Source organism: Rutidosis leptorrhynchoides, chromosome 5, assembly GCF_046630445.1.
Source record: "Rutidosis leptorrhynchoides isolate AG116_Rl617_1_P2 chromosome 5, CSIRO_AGI_Rlap_v1, whole genome shotgun sequence".
Classification (NCBI taxonomy): Eukaryota; Viridiplantae; Streptophyta; class Magnoliopsida; order Asterales; family Asteraceae; genus Rutidosis; species Rutidosis leptorrhynchoides.
In genome coordinates, this window is record NC_092337.1 from 133,778,454 (window position 1) to 133,801,323 (window position 22,870).

The 22,870-nt window shown below is 35.2% G+C and overlaps 1 pseudogene; it reads right to left on the reverse strand.

Moving 5' to 3' along the window:
- Positions 1-1,936: 1,936 nt before the first annotated feature.
- Positions 1,937-22,870, reverse strand: part of LOC139849035 (patellin-3-like) — a 79,244-nt pseudogene continuing 58,310 nt past the window's right edge.

Below are 22,870 nucleotides of genomic sequence, written 5' to 3' on the forward strand. Positions count from 1 at the left end.
GAATTCATTAAAATACCTTATATACAATAAATCAATTCGTGTAACAAAACAACTCAAATCCGTTCATAAATAAAGGTATAGTTTCACCACATCAACAGGCTTCTCAAGCTACTACACTTCTTAGACTGCAAATCATAACTTGTTCAGCAACTTGAATAGCTTTAAGATCAACTGTAGCACATCAACTTGAAATCCTGCAAAACATTCTAGAACAAACCGCAAGTAAGAACAAATTAATATCAAAAGGTTTCAAAATAAGTTTGTTATAATGTATCATTTTGAACAATTAAATTTCACAAAAGTACAATTAGGACCCTGTTTCCAAGCGACTCCTTGAATGGGTCCAAATCCTCCTGCTGTCAGGGTTAATAGGTAGGTATGTTGTTAGGGATATGGCTGGAATTGAGTAATAGTGACGACGATGGAAGGTGAACGGAGAAACTAGGAATTTGAATTTTCCGATGAGTGCCGTTAGGCACTTCTCACGAGGTTTAGAGGGGGTTTTTCGAAAAAAATTGTATATGTATGAATGGATGACGGTAATAATAAGGTTTAGGTGGAGATTCAAGCTTGAACCCGACGCCCTATGGCGTAAAGTTATTAGTTCAATATATGGAATAGATTTGCATAGAGATGTGCAAGGATTTTCACCCATGTAGCGACAAATAAGGAAAAGTGGTCTCGATATTCTTATCTACAATAACACGCAGGGTGGGTAATGGTTGTGAAACGAAATTTTGGGTCTATAAATGGTTCGAATAATTGCTTGAAATCCACATATCCGAGATTATACGCTTTAATTTGGAAAGAAATAAATCTGCTGCCACTGTTGCTATGTGTATCACTAATAATTTAAACTAGTTGGGCGACCTGGCGTTTGCGCCGGTTCTTCACCTTTGATTAACATTAATTACGTATCTAATTATTTATAAAGTAACTATTTATAATTTTTTTGTTTTATTTTTCATTTTGTCGAGGAAGAACCCAAAATGGTTATGTGATTGATTTGTAATAAGTGTGAAAGTAATTATTCATCATTTTTTATTTTAGTTTTCGTCTTGTCGAGAGAGAAGACTCAAATGCTCAATCTATAAAGGAGTTAGTAGATAGTTAAAATTATGTGGTGGATTTGGAGTGGATGAGAGGTTTTGTGGTTAAATAATAAAAAGTGATAAGTGTGTGGTAAGTTTGTGAAAACTATAAAGATGAGAGTGGTAAAAATTGTGGTCAATTTGTAAAAAGGTAAACCTTTGTGGTGGAGGTGTGGAAAACATAAAGTTGACTATTCATTTGTTCTATATCTTTTAGATATAGATATATAATAACGGTCTCATCATCTGGAACTGGGATTGGGTCTCACAAGTTAGTGGCAGATCCTCCTGTACGACAGAGCTGCTAGAATTGGAGGAAAAATTATATGTGCAGCAAATCAACTCACCACGCACGCAGCCTGACGGTTGGTACAGGAATCTCAACACTTGCTTGGTGAAAACGTTGTTTCGGGTGCTTTAGCTTGTTGTTGGAGGGTGGACATCTGCTCTTGTGTATGATAGTGATGTCTGTTACCTAAATTCGATTCAAATTTAATGATACTTGCAAGTCAAATGATTTGTTTGAGAAATGTATCATATGTTAGATTTAGTTTTAGTTGGTTTAATCGTGTGAATTCTTCCATAAAAAAACACTGATTTTTTGATAACATTATTTTGAAACATTTAATTTGAACGTATTATTTATCTTTGATGGTAGTAACCATGTATGTAAGCAATTTAAAGCATAATAACTATAGTCATTAGTACAATTATAGATTGTAGCATAAGCACCAGCAAGAAATAGCATATCAACACTAAATTCATATCAAGAGTTGTAACACTGGAAACACAAGTGTACATGCACAATCTTAAAGTCACTAAAAGTTAAGAATACATGATCTTCTTCATTCCGAGATAGGATTGACTCTGTACCGATACATAAGTGTTTTCTTCTTAGAAGTTGGATTGTCGATTGTAACAAGTAACTTACCAAGCTCCTTGATTTCAAATTTGTGGCTTATAACTGGCTCATCACTTGGATTTACCTTCTTCGGTTTCTCTACATTTAAAATGTAGCTTCTTGAATCACTCGGGACATACTCAGCACTGTAACTCACTTCCCATCCAACAACTCGGAGATCACATACGAATATGCCAATCTGTAAAAACAATTGCAATTTTATTAATCAATACAATGCATTTTATATGGAGTATAAATATAAATATTAATGACAGAAAAACAACTGAGTAATCGAGTTGAAGACAATTTTTGAGCTCACATTTTGCATAGTTCAGTATATATCTTGCTTTCTGTTTTAGTAATTTTAATATCAAGACTAAATAATCCAAATAGATAAAGATACTAGCTAGGTGGCAAATCTGATCCATTTATTATTCAGACTATCAACTTAGTATATAAAATCTAATAGAGATCTAAAGTATAAATACAAGAGGGCAGGGACTAGCTTTTTGATATAAAGATTTAATGCTTATGATATCGCAAAAAAACTGCAAAAGTAAAATCTACATTTGAACTGCCTAATACATGTTTGATCTACACTAATTTAAGTCAGCAGCACTACAATCAACATGACTGAAGAAAGCCCAGTCCCCCCATTTCACTCCAAATAAAAAGTTATTTTCAAGAATTTTAAATTAATAAAAAAATTGAAAATTCCAATGGTAAAAAAGCTTTATAAAAAATTTCAATTCCAATGGTATTTTATAGAGTTCCTGTTTATAAAAAATTTCAATTACAATAGTAAAAGCTTTATAAAAAAAAGCTTGCTTTGTGGATGCCCTAACTGAACTGTAGAGAACTAAAACTGAAATGCTTAACTACTAAGAAATCTTAAACAACAATGACCAAATGTTTCTTGCTGTTTGATCTACCAATGCATGATATAAGCAAAACTAACACATGTACTACATTTGGATGCATCAAACAACTAAAAAAAATGAACAGATTATACGAAAGCATCCATTTCTTTACAATTGTAATCCTAATCGAAAACTTGTTTTATCTCAAACGGGTAAAGCTTGAAAAAGATTTTTAAAGAACATGTAGATCCAGATTATGTTATATCTCTACCAGGTCAACAATGTAGAATTTTTTTTTTTTTTTTTTTTTTTGACATCAGTAGATCATATCTTTCAACGACCATCATCATTTGTATATCCAGATTTTTTTTATCAACAATGTAGAATATATATATATATATATATATATATATATATATATATATATATATATATATATATATATATATATATATATATACACACACTTCTGGTCAACCCAACCAGGCTTAGCCTGTGCCAAAAATAAATACATGCTTTAACACATTACGTGACCCGCCCATTTTGCCACCTTTATAAAATAATACTAAGATGACTATAGCAAGATTAGACTAGTTGCCAAATACTAGAGAACTTGAAAAAACAAAGAGTTCCAATTTTATTTTTTTCTAGACCCCGTCATATTGGACTGGTAAAACTAACGGCAAAAATTTCCAAGCTATTGAAAAAAGAAAGAAAGAAAAACAATAAACCTGAATTACTGATTGAATCATACCTCAGCAACGAGCATCTCAACGGTACGCTTTGTGTTAGGTTTAACAATAACAACCGTAACATTATCATCAACCGTGAATTCGGGGTTGGAATCAACACTTAGCCCACCATATTGAATTGGCATGTGCTGTGGACTTGTATATCTACGAAAAGTCAACAATATTAACCAAATTTATGAAAACGTTTGTTACACACAATTTTCTTTTCACAAGATTTGAAAAGGAAAAAATTTCCCTTCCTAAAGCTAATCAACAATATCCCAAAGGATATGAGGCATCACCAACATGTTCTCACGGGTCATGAGAACAAGCCATCAAAACAACTTATATACAAAATTATAGATATACCATTTGTTTCAAACGCATTAGAACACATCCTTGTATATTAATTTACTTTCAAAAGACTGATTATTTTTATGAACTGGTTTTTCATAGGACTTTCGATAAACACATTCCAGCTTACCAAAACTTTTAACAAACAAAAGTAAATTTTCAAATCCAATGACTAAATATTCTCTTAATCATAGTTATCGATACTGTGTTCTTCTAACAGTTTTAACTTTTAACCAACAAACTTACTATATATATATATATATATATATATATATATATATATATATATATATATATATATATATATATATATATATATATATATATATATAAATTTTAACTTACTTGGAAAGGGTTTCAGCAGTATCCTTAAGAGTTGCATAGACAACTTTGCTCTTGGTCCTTTTACTCATGAACATTGATAAAAACCTTCAAAGTGAAAGTTTCCAGCCTACAATCTAGAAGCTCACCTTCTAGATGTTTAAAGTAGCCTTCTTTGAACACCATGTAGAAGAAGCAAAGATGAATACGATGACGGCCGCCCACCATCTCCGTTCACACGACACCTTCCTCGTTCACACCATTCCACCGCCACCAAAGTTTTAGTATAAATAGAGGTTGAAACTTCAATTGTAAATCATCCCAAATCACTCAGAGAAGTGTAATCACAACCTAGATAGTGTGTGTGTGAGTTTGAGAGTTTTTTTTTTGTAAGAGTTTTGTAATACTCTGTAAATCTATTCTTGTGAGTAATAGAGTTGTTTTTCTCTCAAATTTGTATCTCCCAACGTCCAGGCGATCCTCTCTACCTAACAAGTGGTATCAAGAGCTTGGTTAGAGACGTTGGTTGAGTTTTTGGGTCGTCTGAAGTTTCCTCAAAATTCAATTTTGAGTGTACCATTGGATTCGTCTCGTCGAACCGAGTCCAACGCAAAAAAACGGTGACTTAAACGGAGTTATAACGAGTCCAGAAAACGCGGTCAAAGTTTGGTCAACTCGCCGAAATCTTGCCGGAGAAGACGACCGGTGCCGGAATTTTCGCCGGAGAGACGATCACTGTAGCAGTCTTGTAGCAAATTACTGTAGCAGCTGGCGGCACTGTAGCAAGTTCCTGTAGCAGTACTGTAGCAAGTTCCTGTAGCAGTACTGTAGCAATTCTGAAATTTTACAATTTGGTCCCTGAAATTTTCAGAATTTCATTTTTGGTCCCTGAAGTTTATAAAAATTATAATTTTACCGCGTAAGTGGAATTTAAGCCGCGAAGTGTCTATTCCATCATTTTCAACCGTTCCGGACGTAACGGTGATATCTGTTTTCTAAAATTCAACCCCGTTAGTGTTGAAAAATCATTTGTAAGGTGATAATGTCGACAGAAGAGTCAACATCATCTTCTGGAGCTATGATTATGCTCACAGCCACAAACTACACGCTGTGAAAACCTTGGATGGAAGATCTCCTCAGCTGTAAGGATTTGTTCGGTCCTATTGAATTGAAGGGTATAAACCCTGATTCTGCCAAAGAGAAAGAGTGGAAGAAATCAAACTGAATAACTATTGGTCAGATCCGTCAATGGATTGATCATAGTGTCTTCCACCATGTTGCACAAGAGACAGACGCATATGTCCTCTGGAAAAAGTTGGAGGACATGTACCAGGCCAAGACTGCTCGGAATAAAGCCCTGCTGATGAGGCGTTTAGTCAACATGAAGCTCAAAAGTGGAACTTCAGTTGCCGAGCATACCAGTGAGTTCCAGAGCTTGGTCAACCAGTTATCGTCTGTAGAGATGCCTCTTGGCGATGAAGTTCAGGCGCTACTGCTACTTAGTTCCCTTCCCGATAGTTGGGAAACGCTGGTAGTAACACTCAGCAACTCAGCACCGAATGGCAAACTTACCATGTTGTAGTGACCCGAACTTTTCCATGTTTATATATATTAATTGAGATTGATATTTATATGATTAAATGTTTCCAACATGTTAAGCAATCAAACTTGTTAATACTTGATTAATTAAAATATGTTTCATATAGACAATTGACCACCCAAGTTGACCGGTGATTCACGAACTTTAAAACTTGTAAAAACTATATGATGACATATATATGGATATATATATATAGTTAACATGATACTATGATAAGTAAACATATCATTAAGTATATTAACAATGAACTACATATGTAAAAACAAGACTACTAACTTAATGATTTTTAAACGAGACATATATGTAACGATTATCGTTGTAAAGACATTTAATGTATATATATCATATTAAGAGATATTCATACATGATAATATCATGATAATATAATAAATTAAAATCTCATTTGATATTATAAACATTGGGTTAACAACATTTAACAATATCGTTAACCTAAAGGTTTCAAAACAACACTTACATGTAACGACTAACGATGACTTAACGACTCAGTTAAAATGTATATACATGTAGTGTTTTAATATGTATTTATACACTTTTGAAAGACTTCAATACACTTATCAAAATACTTCTACTTAACAAAAATGCTTACAATTACATCCTCGTTCAGTTTCATCAACAATTCTACTCGTATGCACCCGTATTCGTACTCGTACAATACACAGCTTTTAGATGTATGTACTATTGGTATATACACTCCAATGATCAGCTCTTAGCAGCCCATGTGAGTCACCTAACACATGTGGGAACCATCATTTGGCAACTAGCATGAAATATCTCATAAAATTACAAAAATATGAGTAATCATTCATGACTTATTTACATGAAAATAAAATTACATATCCTTTATATCTAATCCATACACCAACGACCAAAAACACCTACAAACACTTTCATTCTTCAATTTTCTTCATCTAATTGATCTCTCTCAAGTTCTATCTTCAAGTTCTAAGTGTTCTTCATAAATTCCAAAAGTTCTAGTTTCATAAAATCAAGAATACTTTCAAGTTTGCTAGCTCACTTCCAATCTTGTAAGGTGATCATCCAACCTCAAGAAATCTTTATTTCTTACAGTAGGTTATCATTCTAATACAAGGTAATAATTATATTCAAACTTTGGTTCAATTTCTATAACTATAACAATCTTATTTCAAGTGATGATCTTACTTGAACTTGTTTTCGTGTCATGATTCTGCTTCAAGAACTTCGAGCCATCCAAGGATCCGTTGAAGCTAGATCTATTTTTCTCTTTTCCAGTAGGTTTATCCAAGGAACTTAAGGTAATAATGATGTTCATAACATCATTCAATTCATACATATAAAGCTATCTTATTCGAAGGTTTAAACTTGTAATCACTAGAACATAGTTTAGTTAATTCTAAACTTGTTCGCAAACAAAAGTTAATCCTTCTAAATTGACTTTTAAAATCAACTAAACACATGTTCTATATCTATATGATATGCTAACTTAATGATTTAAAACCTGGAAACACGAAAAACACCGTAAAACCGGATTTACGCCGTCGTAGTAACACCGCGGGCTGTTTTGGGTTAGTTAATTAAAAACTATGATAAACTTTGATTTAAAAGTTGTTATTCTGAGAAAATGATTTTTATTATGAACATGAAACTATATCCAAAAATTATGGTTAAACTCAAAGTGGAAGTATGTTTTCTAAAATGGTCATCTAGACGTCGTTCTTTTGACTGAAATGACTACCTTTACAAAAACGACTTGTAACTTATTTTTCAGACTATAAACCTATACTTTTTCTGTTTAGATTCATAAAATAGAGTTCAATATGAAACCATAGCAATTTGATTCACTCAAAACGGATTTAAAATGAAGAAGTTATGGGTAAAACAAGATTGGATAATTTTTCTCATTTTAGCTACGTGAAAATTGGTAACAAATCTATTCCAACCATAACTTAATCAACTTGTATTGTATATTATGTAATCTTGAGATACCATAGACACGTATACAATGTTTCGACCTATCATGTCGACACATCTATATATATTTCGGAACAACCATAGACACTCTATATGTGAATGTTGGAGTTAGCTATACAGGGTTGAGGTTGATTCCAAAATATATATAGTTTGAGTTGTGATCAATACTGAGATACGTATACACTGGGTCGTGGATTGATTCAAGATAATATTTATCGATTTATTTCTGTACATCTAACTGTGGACAACTAGTTGTAGGTTACTAACAAGGACAGCTGACTTAATAAACTTAAAACATCAAAATATATTAAAAGTGTTGTAAATATATTTTGAACATACTTTGATATATATGTATATATTGTTATAGGTTCGTGAATCAACCAGTGGCCAAGTCTTACTTCCCGACGAAGTAAAAATCTGTGAAAGTGAGTTATAGTCCCACTTTTAAAATCTAATATTTTTGGGATGAGAATACATGCAGGTTTTATAAATGATTTACAAAATAGACACAAGTACGTGAAACTACATTCTATGGTTGAATTATCGAAATCGAATATGCCCCTTTTTATTAAGTCTGGTAATCTAAGAATTAGGGAACAGACACCCTAATTGACGCGAATCCTAAAGATAGATTTATTGGGCCTAACAAACCCCATCCAAAGTACTGGATGCTTTAGTACTTCGAAATTTATATCATATCTGAAGGGTGTCCCGGAATGATGGAGATATTCTTATATATCCATCTTGTTAATGTCGGTTACCAGGTGTTCACCATATGAATGAATTTTTATCTCTATGTATGGGATGTGTATTGAAATATGAAATCTTGTGGTCTATTGTTACGATTTGATATATATAGGTTAAACCTATAACTCACCAACATTTTTGTTGACGTTTAAAGCATGTTTATTCTCAGGTGAATATTAAGAGCTTCCGCTGTTGCATACTAAAATAAGGACAAGATTTGGAGTCCATGTTTGTATGATATTGTGTAAAAACTGCATTCAAGAAACTGATTTCGATGTAACATATTTGTATTGTAAACCATTATGTAATGGTCGTGTGTAAACAGGATATTTTAGATTATCATTATTTGATAATCTACGTAAAGCTTTTTAAACCTTTATTTATGAAATAAAGGTTATGGTTTGTTTTAAAAATGAATGCAGTCTTTGAAAAACGTCTCATATAGAGGTCAAAACCTCGCAACGAAATCAATTAATATGGAACGTTTTTAATCAATAAGAACGGGACATTTCAGTTGGTATCAGAGCGTTGGTCTTAGAGAACCAGAATTTTGCATTAGTGTGTCTTATCGAGTTTGTTAGGATGCATTAGTGAGTCTGGACTTCGACCGTGTTTACTTAAAAAATGATTGCTTAACAAATTTTGTTGGAAACTATATATTTTTAACATGTGAATATTATGTGATATATTAATCTCTTAACGCGTTTGATATTATGTGATAGATGTCTACCTCTAGAACAAGTCCCATTGACTCACTTAATAATAATGAAGAGTCAAATGTAAATTGGAATGATTCGTGGACTGATTCACAAGTTCCCGAAGAGGAACCGGAAGAAGAGTCGGAACCGGAAGAAGAATCGGAACCGGAAGAAGAATCGGAACCAGATGAAGAAATAGAACCGGCGGGGGAAATAATAAAACGGTTAAGTAAAAGAAAATCCTCAACCAACCGACCAAGGTTAATTATGGTCAATGGTGTTTCCGCCAAGGAAGCAAAATATTGGGAGGATTACCAATTCTCCGATGAATCGGATTCCGACGAGAATTTCGATGATGTTATAGAAATTACCCCAACTGAATTTAAAAAGGCAAAAGAAAATAATAAGGGAAAGGGCATAAAAATAGAGAAATCTAATTTCAACCCCGATGAACTTTATATGTATCGTCAACCCCCGAAGTCCTTAAGTTGTAACAATGACCCGGGAACCTCTAAACCACCAGGTTTTTCTAAACCAATGTGGAAAATTACGGCTCGTATTAGGGGAACATCATATATCCTTAGAAACTTGGCAAAACGAACCAAAACCGAAGAAGAAGAAACAAGCGAGTCGGAATAAGATAGTTGTATTCGTGTGGTGTAATATATGTAATATAGTGTGCTTATGCTTTATGATATATGTAAAAATTGCTTGTATTAAATAAGTATTTTTTTTTTTATGAAGCTAACTCTTGTCTATTTTACAGTATAAAAACACAAAATGGATAGACAACCCAATATTTTAAGAGACCTACCCGGAGACATGATTGATGAAATCTTGTCTAGAGTCGGTCAGAATTCTTCAGCACAACTATTTAAGGCGAGATCAGTTTGTAAGACATTCGAAGAACGTTCCAAGAATGCCTTGGTTTATAAAAGGCTTTCGTTCGAAAGATGGGGGATATCACATTGGGAAATCCATAAGTTACGATGTGTTTACTTTGACGCATATATTGCGGGGAACCCAAATGCTATTTTACGCAATGGGTTAAGAAATTATTTTGACTCAATATATCCGAATATTGAACTTCGTGATTTAGAAAAAAACGGCTAACATGCAACATAAAGAAGCATGTTATGCTTACGGATTAGTAATGCTCGCTTCTCACCAAAGTGAGAACAAGAACATCGGCCTACAACTATTAAACAAAACGTTCCCACAAGTGACGGAGTCGGTAATTGGGGTAAGAAATGAGGTTTTTAGATTGTTACGGGACTGTTGGACATTACGTAACCCTGGTCCCTTTGACGACGTTACAACACGCTGTCTTATCAACGGCTATAACGGTTATGTTCCACAAGACCAAGGATGGGAAGTAGTCCTAGTAAAACCAGAATGCATGACTTGTTTCTGGACGTATGAATTACGTGTCTTTATTGCCTTTGCTGAACGACTTGTGTACTAGCTAGAATTATCTTCACAACTATCTTGTATCAAAGTTATTGTGTGCTATATTTCATGCTTTATGTAAAATAAGCGGTATTGTAAGTTTGTAAAATATTGTATAAAAGTTTGAACGCGAAATATTATTATAATCAGTTTTTCATATAGAATTGTAGTAGTTGAATTGTATATTAGCTACTAAGTATGAACTTAACGGGTAGGTACTACCCGAATTTAAACTTATAAAACGCTAATATGAAGAAAAAGCTTTTATAAATGAGTTCATATTATGCTACGAAATACTATTAACTACTCTTAATATTCTGTATGATTAACTTGTTCCATTTGACTATTTTGAAGGAAATGGCACCGACTACTCGACACACCGTGAATATGAATGAAGAGGAATTCCGTACTTTTCTAGCTTCAAACATAGCCGCAGTACAGGCTGCGTTACATACCAACAATAACCTTGGATCTAGCAGTACAGGAAATCGTGTAGGATGCACCTACAAAGAATTCACTGCCTGCAAACCTTTGGAATTTGATGGAACCGAAGGACCGATCGGATTGAAACGGTGGACCGAGAAGGTCGAATCGGTGTTTGCCATAAGTAAGTGTACTGAAGAGGACAAAGTAAAGTACGCTACGCATACCTTCACAGGTTCTGCGTTAACATGGTGGAATACCTATCTAGAGCAAGTGGGACAAGACAATGCATACGCACTACCGTGGTCAGCATTAAAGCACTTGATGAACGAGAAGTACCGTCCCAGAACCGAGGTCAATAAGCTCAAGACAGAACTTAGAGGGTTACGAACCCAAGGATTTGATATTACCACGTACGAAAGACGATTCACAGAATTGTGCCTATTGTGTCCGGGAGCATTCGAAGATGAGGAAGAGAATATCGACGCGTTTGTGAAAGGATTACCGGAAAGAACCCAAGAAGATATAAGTTCACACGAGCCCGCATCCATACAACAGGCATGTAGAATGGCTCACAAACTAGTGAACCAGATTGAAGAAAGAATTAAAGAACAGACTGCTGAAGAGGCCAATGTGAAGCAAGTCAAAAGAAAGTGGGAGGAAAACGGTGATAAGAATCACCAATACAACAACAACAGTAATTACAACAATAATCGCAACAATTATCCCAACAATCGCAACATCAATCGCAACTACAACAAACCGCCCAACAACAACAACAACAACAACAATAACAACAACAGCAACTACAACAATCATCCCAACAACAATAATAACCGCAACAACAACAACAATCAGAAGCAGTTATGCCAAAGGTGTGAAAAGTATCACTCGGGGTTCTGCACCATATTTTGCAACAAGTGTAAAAGAAATGGTCATAGCGCGGCGAAGTATGAGGTCTACGGACCAGGGGTTAATAGAACGAAAGGAATAAATGGTGTCGGAACGAGTAATGGCGGAGCAAGTAGTGTCGGAGCAAGTTATGCCAATGTAGTTTGTTATAAATGTGGAAAACTGGGCCACATTATTAGAAATTGCCCGAACCAGGAGAACACGAATGGACAAGGCCGCGGAAGAGTTTTCAATATTAATGCGGCAGAGGCACAGGAAGACCCGGAGCTTGTTACGGGTACGTTTCTTATTGACAATAAATCTGCTTACGTTTTATTTGATTCGGGTGCGGATAGAAGCTATATGAGTAGAGATTTTTGTGCTAAATTAAGTTGTCCATTGACGCCTTTGGATAGTAAATTTTTACTCGAATTAGCAAATGGTAAATTAATTTCAGCAGATAATATATGTCGGAATCGAGAAATTAAACTGGTTAGTGAAACATTTAAGATTGACTTGATACCAGTAGAGTTAGGGAGTTTTGATGTGATAATCGGTATGGACTGGTTGAAAGAAGTGAAAGCAGAGATCGTTTGTTACAAAAATGCAATTCGCATTATACGAGAAAAAGGAAAACCCTTAATGGTGTACGGAGAAAAGGGCAACACGAAGCTACATCTTATTAGTAATTTGAAGGCACAAAAACTAATAAGAAAAGGTTGCTATGCTGTTCTAGCTCACGTCGAGAAAGTACAAACTGAAGAAAAGAGCATCAATGATGTTCCCATCGCAAAAGAATTTCCCGATGTATTTCCGAAAGAATTACCGGGATTACCCCCACATCGATCCGTTGAATTTCAAATAGATCCTGTACCAGGAGCTGCACCAATAGCTCGTGCTCCTTACAGACTCGCACCCAGCGAGATGAAAGAACTGCAAAGCCAATTACAAGAACTTTTAGAGCATGGTTTCATTCGACCAAGCACGTCACCGTGGGGAGCTCCTGTTTTGTTTGTCAAGAAGAAAGATGGTACATTCAGGTTGTGTATCGACTACCGAGAGTTGAACAAACTTACCATCAAGAACCGCTACCCACTACCAAGAATCGACGACTTATTTGATCAACTACAAGGCTCGTCTGTTTATTCAAAGATTGACTTACGTTCCGGGTATCATCAAATTCGGGTGAAAGAAGATGATATTCCAAAGACTGCTTTCAGAACACGTTACGGTCATTACGAGTTTATGGTCATGCCATTTGGTTTAACTAATGCACCAGCTGTGTTCATGGACCTTATGAACCGAGTGTGTGGACCATACCTTGACAAGTTTGTCATTGTTTTCATTGATGACATACTTATTTACTCAAAGAATGACCAAGAACACGGTGAACATTTGAGAAAGGTGTTAGAAGTATTGAGGAAGGAAGAATTGTACGCTAAATTTTCAAAGTGTGCATTTTGGTTGGAAGAAGTTCAATTCCTCGGTCACATAGTGAACAAAGAAGGTATTAAGGTGGATCCAGCAAAGATAGAAACTGTTGAAAAGTGGGAAACCCCGAAAACTCCGAAACACATACGCCAGTTTTTAGGACTAGCTGGTTACTACAGAAGGTTCATCCAAGACTTTTCCAGAATAGTAAAACCCTTGACTGCATTAACGCATAAAGGGAAGAAATTTTAATGGAATGATGAACAAGAGAAAGCGTTTCAGTTATTGAAGAAAAAGCTAACTACGGCACCTATATTGTCATTGCCTGAAGGGAATGATGATTTTATGATTTATTGTGACGCATCAAAGCAAGGTCTCGGTTGTGTATTAATGCAACGAATGAAGGTGATTGCTTATGCATCTAGACAATTGAAGATTCACGAACAAAATTATACGACGCATGATTTGGAATTAGGAGCGGTTGTTTTTGCATTAAAGACTTGGAGGCACTACTTATATGGGGTCAAAAGTATTATATATACCGACTACAAAAGTCTTCAGCATATATTTAATCAGAAACAACTGAATATGAGGCAGCGTAGGTGGATTGAATTGTTGAATGATTACGACTTTGAGATTCGTTACCACCCGGGGAAGGCAAATGTGGTAGCCGATGCCTTGAGCAGGAAGGACAGAGAACCCATTCGAGTAAAATCTATGAATATAATGATTCATAATAACCTTACTACTCAAATAAAGGAGGCGCAACAAGGAGTTTTAAAAGAGGGAAATTTAAAGGATGAAATACCCAAAGGATCGGAGAAGCATCTTAATATTCGGGAAGACGGAACCCGGTATAGGGCTGAAAGGATTTGGGTACCAAAATTTGGAGATATGAGAGAAATGGTACTTAGAGAAGCTCATAAAACCAGATACTCAATACATCCTGGAACGGGGAAGATGTACAAGGATCTCAAGAAACATTTTTGGTGGCCGGGTATGAAAGCCGATGTTGCTAAATACGTAGGAGAATGTTTGACGTGTTCTAAGGTCAAAGCTGAGCATCAGAAACCATCAGGTCTACTTCAACAACCCGAAATCCCAGAATGGAAATGGGAAAACATTACCATGGATTTCATCACTAAATTGCCAAGGACTGCAAGTGGTTTTGATACTATTTGGGTAATAGTTGATCGTCTCACCAAATCAGCACACTTCCTGCCAATAAGAGAAGATGACAAGATGGAGAAGTTAGCACGACTGTATTTGAAGGAAGTCATCTCCAGACATGGAATACCAATCTCTATTATCTCTGATAGGGATGGCAGATTTATTTCAAGATTCTGGCAGACATTACAGCAAGCATTAGGAACTCGTCTAGACATGAGTACTACCTATCATCCACAAACTGATGGGCAGAGCGAAAGGACGATACAAACGCTTAAAGACATGCTACGAGCATGTGTTATTGATTTCGGAAACAGTTGGGATCGACATCTACCGTTAGCAGAATTTTCCTACAATAACAGCTACCATTCAAGCATTGAGATGGCGCCGTTTGAAGCACTTTATGGTAGAAAGTGCAGGTCTCCGATTTGTTGGAGTGAAGTGGGGGATAGACAGATTACGGGTCCGGAGATTATACAAGAAACTACCGAGAAGATCATCCAAATTCAACAACGGTTGAAAACCGCCCAAAGTCGACAAAAGAGCTATGCTGACATTAAAAGAAAAGATATAGAATTTGAAATTGGAGAGATGGTCATGCTTAAAGTTGCACCTTGGAAAGGCGTTGTTCGATTTGGTAAACGAGGGAAATTAAATCCAAGGTATATTGGACCATTCAAGATTATTGATCGTGTCGGACCAGTAGCTTACCGACTTGAGTTACCTCAACAACTCGCAGCTGTACATAACACTTTCCACGTCTCAAATTTGAAGAAATGTTTTGCTAAAGAAGATCTCACTATTCCGTTAAATGAAATCCAAATCAACGAAAAACTTCAATTCATCGAAGAACCCATCGAAATAATAGATCGTGAGGTTAAAAGACTTAAGCAAAATAAGATACCAATTGTTAAGGTTTGATGGAATGCTCGTAGAGGACCCGAGTTCACCTGGGAGCGTGAAGATCAGATGAATAAGAAATACCCGCATCTATTTCCAGAAGATTCGTCAACACCTTCAACAGCTTAAAATTTCGGGACGAAATTTATTTAACGGGTAGGTACTGTAGTGACCCGAACTTTTCCATGTTTATATATATTAATTGAGATTGATATTTACATGATTAAATGTTTCCAACATGTTAAGCAATCAAACTTGTTAATACTTGATTAATTAAAATATGTTTCATATAGACAATTGACCACCCAAGTTGACCGGTGATTCACGAACGTTAAACTTGTAAAAACTATATGATGACATATATATGGATATATATATAGTTAACATGATACTATGATAAGTAAACATATCATTAAGTATATTAACAATGAACTACATATGTAAAAACAAGACTACTAACTTAATGATTTTTAAACGAGACATATATGTAACGATTATCGTTGTAAAGACATTTAATGTATATATATCATATTAAGAGATATTCATACATGATAATATCATGATAATATAATAAATTAAAATCTCATTTGATATTATAAACATTGGGTTAGCAACATTTAACAAGATCGTTAACCTAAACGTTTCAAAACAACACTTACATGTAACGACTAACGATGACTTAACGACTCAGTTAAAATGTATATACATGTAGTGTTTTAATATGTATTTATACACTTTTGAAAGACTTCAATACACTTATCAAAATACTTCTACTTAACAAAAATGCTTACAATTACATCCTCGTTCAGTTTCATCAACAATTCTACTCGTATGCACCCGTATTCGTACTCGTACAATACACAGCTTTTAGATGTATGTACTATTGGTATATACACTCCAATGATCAGCTCTTAGTAGCCCATGTGAGTCACCTAACACATGTGGGAACCATCATTTGGCAACTAGCATGAAATATCTCATAAAATTACAAAAATATGAGTAATCATTCATGACTTAATTACATGAAAATAAAATTACATATCCTTTATATCTAATCCATACACCAACGACCAAAAACACCTACAAACACTTTCATTCTTCAATTTTCTTCATCTAATTGATCTCTCTCAAGTTCTATCTTCAAGTTCTAAGTGTTCTTCATAAATTCCAAAAGTTCTAGTTTCATAAAATCAAGAATACTTTCAAGTTTGCTAGCTCACTTCCAATCTTGTAAGGTGATCATCCAACCTCAAGAAATCTTTGTTTCTTACAGTAGGTTATCATTCTAATACAAGGTAATAATCATATTCAAACTTTGGTTCAATTTCTATAACTATAACAATCTTATTTCAAGTGATGATCTTACTTGAACTTGTTTTCGTGTCATGATTCTGCTTCAAGAACTTCGAGCCATCCAAGGATCCATTGAAGCTAGATCCATTTTTCTATTTTCCAGTAGGTTTATCCAAGGAACTTAAGGTAGTAATTATGTTCATAACATCATTCAATTCATACATATAAAGCTATCTTATTCGAAGGTTTAAACTTGTAATCACTAGAACATAGTTTAGTTAATTCTAAACTTGTTCGCAAACAAAAGTTAATCCTTCTAACTTGACTTTTAAAATCAACTAAACACATGTTCTATATCTATATGATATGCTAACTTAATGATTTAAAACCTGGAAACACGAAAAACACCGTAAAACCGGATTTACGCCGTCGTAGTAACACCGCGGGCTGTTTTGGGTTAGTTAATTAAAAACTATGATAAACTTTGATTTAAAAGTTGTCATTCTGAGAAAATAATTTTTATTATGAACATGAAACTGTATCCAAAAATTATGGTTAAACTCAAAGTGGAAGTATGTTTTCTAAAATGGTCATCTAGACGTCGTTCTTTCGACTGAAATGACTACCTTTACAAAAACGACTTGTAACTTATTTTTCCAACTATAAACCTATACTTTTTCTGTTTAGATTCATAAAATAGAGTTCAATATGAAACCATAGCAATTTGATTCACTCAAAACGGATTTAAAATGAAGAAGTTATGGGTAAAACAAGATTGGATAATTTTTCTCATTTTAGCTACGTGAAAATTGGTAACAAATCTATTCCAACCATAACTTAATCAACTTGTATTGTATATTATGTAATCTTGAGATACCATAGACACATATACAATGTTTCGACCTATCATGTCGACACATCTATATATATTTCGGAACAACCATAGACACTCTATATGTGAATGTTGGAGTTAGCTATACAGGGTTGAGGTTGATTCCAAAATATATATAGTTTGAGTTGTGATCAATACTGAGATACGTATACACTGGGTCATGGATTGATTCAAGATAATATTTATCGATTTATTTTTGTACATCTAACTGTGGACAACTAGTTGTAGGTTACTAACAAGGACAGCTGACTTAATAAACTTAAAACATCAAAATATATTAAAAGTGTTGTAAATATATTTTGAACATACTTTGATATATATGTATATATTGTTATAGGTTCGTGAATCAACCAGTGGCCAAGTCTTACTTCCCGACGAAGTAAAAATCTGTGAAAGTGAGTTATAGTCCCACTTTTAAAATCTAATATTTTTGGGATGAGAATACATGCAGGTTTTATAAATGATTTACAAAATAGACACAAGTACGTGAAACTACATTCTATGGTTGAATTATCGAAATCGAATATGCCCCTTTTTATTAAGTCTGGTAATCTAAGAATTAGGGAACAGACACCTTAATTGACGCGAATCCTAAAGATAGATCTATTGGGCCTAACAAACCCCATCCAAAGTACTGGATGCTTTAGTACTTCGAAATTTATATCATATCCGAAGGGTGTCCCGGAATGATGGAGATATTCTTATATATGCATCTTGTTAATGTCGGTTACCAGGTGTTCACCATATGAATGAATTTTTATCTCTATGTATGGGATGTGTATTGAAATATGAAATCTTGTGGTCTATTGTTACGATTTGATATATATAGGTTAAACCTATAACTCACCAACATTTTTGTTGACGTTTAAAGCATGTTTATTCTCAGGTGAATATTAAGAGCTTCCGCTGTTGCATACTAAAATAAGGACAAGATTTGGAGTCCATGTTTGTATGATATTGTGTAAAAACTGCATTCAAGAAACTGATTTCGATGTAACATATTTGTATTGTAAACCATTATGTAATGGTCGTGTGTAAACAGGATATTTTAGATTATCATTATTTGATAATCTACATAAAGCTTTTTAAACCTTTATTTATGAAATAAAGGTTATGGTTTGTTTTAAAAATGAATGCAGTCTTTGAAAAACGTCTCATATAGAGGTCAAAACCTCGCAACGAAATCAATTAATATGGAACGTTTTTAATCAATAAGAACGGGACATTTCACATGTCAATGGTCAAGGATGCCCTATTCAGTGAAGAGGCAAGGAGAAAGGACATGGGCACAGATCAGACCCATACCTTTGTCACAGAGAATCGGGGGAGACAGCGAATGAGTAGCAAAAATAAATAGAGAGGCAGAAGTAAGAGCAGGGGCAGGTCAGCTGATGTCAGAAAACCAACATTTAAATGTCATCATTGTGGATTAGAAGGACATATGAAAAAGAACTGCTATAGATTGAAAGAGGAACAAGGTCAAAGCAATTCACAGTCGAAGAACAAGGGTGGAGAAACATTAGTTACTATCACTGGTGATGTAGCTTATTGTTCAACCCATGATGAGACATGCCTTCACGTCTCACGAGAAGATACGGAATGGGTGGTAGATACTGCAGCTTCCTACCACGTGACTCTATACAAGGAATACTTCACAACATACAAAGCTGATGACTTTGGAGCTGTGAAGATGGGAAATTCCAGTTCCGCTGAGATTGTCGGAATTGGTGATGTCAAGATAAAGACAAGTTCCGGGAGCACAATCACTTTGAAGGATGTCCGCCATGTGCCAGATCTTCGGCTGAATTTACTTTCTGGGGTAGCTCTAGACAAACAAGGCTATGATAGTCATTTCTGAAAAGGCACATGGAAATTGTCAAGAGGCGCTATGATAGTTGCTCGAGGACACATTTGTGGCACACTGTACAAGACTCATGTGAAGATCTGCACAGACAGTATTAATGTTGCAGAAAAGGAGGCTTCACAAAATTTATGGCACCAGAGACTCGGTCACATGAGTGAGAAAGGGTTGTCTACCCTAATAAAGAAGGAGCTTATCAATGTAGGCAAGGACGCTGCACTAGATCCTTGCAATCATTGTCTATTTGGTAAGCAGCATAGAGTCTCGTTTAATTCCTCTTCAACGAGAAGATCAGAGTTACTCAGTCTGGTACACTCTGATGTTTGCGGTCCCTTGGAGGTTGAATCAATTGGTGACAATCGATACTTTCTGACATTTATCGATGATACTTCTCGAAAGGTGTGGGTATATTTCTTGCGGACGAAGGACCGGGTGTTCGATTACTTCAAACAGTTCCATGTCATGGTAGAACGTGAGACAGGAAAGAAGTTAAAGTGTCTTCGATCCGACAACGGCGGTGAATACTCTTCCAGGAAGTTCGATGCCTATTGCAGATCATATGGCATCCGACATGAGAAGACGGTCCCACGTACCCCTCAACATAATGGTATAGCAGAAAGAATGAACCGAACAATCATGGAACGTGTTTGGAGCATGCTCAGTATGGCTAAGCTGCCAAAGCCATTCTGGGGAGAAGCAGTCAGAGCCGCATGTTACTTGATCAACCGATCTCCATCAGTACCACTGAATTTTGAAGTTCCGGAGAAACTTTGGTCTGGAAAGGATCCATCATACTCTCACTTAAGAGTATTTGGATGTTTGGTGTACGCATATGTATCCAAGGAGCTCAGGCAGAAGCTGGATGCAAGGACCACTCCATGCATATTCATAGGCTATGGAGATGAAGAATTTGGATACAGATTATGGGATCCAAAGGAGAAAAAGGTGATCAGAAGTAGGTACGTGGTGTTTCATGAAAGCCAGACAATAGAAGATATTGAAAAGCCCACAATATCTCAGAAGTCAAATGTTGCTGCTCAGGTGCCAGAGGCAACAACGGAATCATTCATGAGAAATGAATTTTCAGTGCAGGAAGAAATGTCAGAAGTAGAAGATAATGAGGAAAATGACGGTGCTGAGCAGGGGGAGCCACAACCCCATCTTTCAGATGTTCCAGGACCATCACAAGGCGAAGATGATGGTGGATCTCCTCAGTATATTACAGAAGTTCGTAGACCTGAACGAGGTCGGATTCCATCGAGTAGATATCCGGAATTCGAGTACCTTCTACTTACTGAAGATGGAGAACCAGAGAGTTTTCATGAAGCAGTATCTCATAAGGATAAAGAAAAATGGTTGCTCGCAATGCAGGATGAGATGGATTCTATGCAGAAAAATCAAACTTATGAGATTGTAGAACTTCCACGCGGGAAGAAGGCACTGAAAAACAAATGGGTGTTCAAGCTGAAAAAGGATGGTAGTGGAAAAGTGGTTAAATATAAAGCACGACTTGTAGTCAAAGGATTCCAACAGAAGAAAGGGATTGATTTTGACGAGATATTCTCACCAGTAGTCAAGATGACTTCAATTAGAGTCATACTTGGATTGGTCGCAAGTATGAACTTGGAGCTTGAACAGATGGATGTAAAGACAGCTTTTCTTCATGGAGATTTACATGAAGAAATTTACATGGAGCAGCCAGAAGGTTTTGAGGTTTTAGGAGATAACCTCGTATGCAAGCTGAAGAAAAGTTTATATGGTTTGAAGTAGGCACCTAGGCAGTGGTACAAGAAGTTTGACTCATGCATGGTGAGTCAAGGGTACAAGAAAACTGCAACAGATGAGTGTGTCTACATTCGGAAGTTTTCTAAAGGAGATTTCATTGCTCTTCTACTATATGTAGACGATATTTTGATCGTAGGGAAAGATACAACGAAGATCAACCAGCTGAAGAAGGAACTCTCGAATTCTTTTGACATGAAAGACTTAGGACAGGCTCAACAGATTTTGGGAATGCAGATAACCCGAGACAGGAAGAATAAAAGGTTATGGCTATCTCAGGAGAAGTATATTGAACGAGTGCTTTCACGTTTCAATATGAACAATTCCAAACCTGTTAGCATTCCATTAGCCAACCATTTCAAGTTAAGCAAGAGTTCTTGTCCCTCATCCAAGGAAGAGATCGGGGAGATGTCTTCAGTACCATATTCTTCAGTAGTTGGAAGTTTGATGTATGCAATGGTGTGTACAAGGCCCGATATTGCTCATACAGTGGGAACGGTGAGTCGTTTTCTCTCCAACCCCGGGAAAGAGCATTGGGAGGCGGTAAAATGGATTCTCAGATATCTTAAAGGTACAACGAAGATATGTCTTTGTTATGGGGGAGCTGATCCAATCTTGGAAGGCTATACAGATGCGGATATGGTCGGAGATCCTGATAGTAGGAAATCTACTTCAGGATTCATTTACACTTTTGCAGGAGGAGCTGTTTCATGGCAGTCAAAACTACAGAAATGTGTTGCATTATCCACAACTGAAGCAGAGTATATTTGTGACAACTCAGAAATTTCCAGCCAAATTTAAACTTTAATCTTTATATGTTTCCGACACGATAAGCAATATTTGTTAAGTTAAATTTCAAGAATTTTAAACTATGTTCATACATTCATTCAACTGCAACCAAGTTCCAACGATTCACGAACCATTAAACGAATATGATTATATATGTATATGTGTATATATATTATAATTTGAAACGTAAACAAAATATTAGATTAAATACTTTATATGATTGTATCTGTTTCAAAATGTTTATCAATGGAATTAGAAGATAAGATCAAATGATTGAATTATCAGATATATTGAATTATGATTACAAGTCTCTGTTGAAAGGCCCACGTTGATTTGAGAAATCTTTCCATTTTAACAATATTCGGAAAATGGTAAAGTGATTTATAAATAAGAACAAATTGTCAATCATTGAGAACTAGACAAAGGATAGTGGAAGATTGAATCTCATAAAGACTCGATTAATCTATTTAGTTTCAAACGTACAAAAAACGTTTTCAGTTTAAAAAGAACTTTATTATTAAAATGTATATAACTTTTATAAATATCTAGAACCACTTTTGACAACTCATTACTTAACTAGTATGATAAAGATAACGATATTTATATTTTATTTTATTAAATATATATAACGATTTAAATTAATATTATATATATTTATACGCGTATTATACGTACATAGTTTTATACTTTTACTATACTTAAACTTTACCTTTACTTT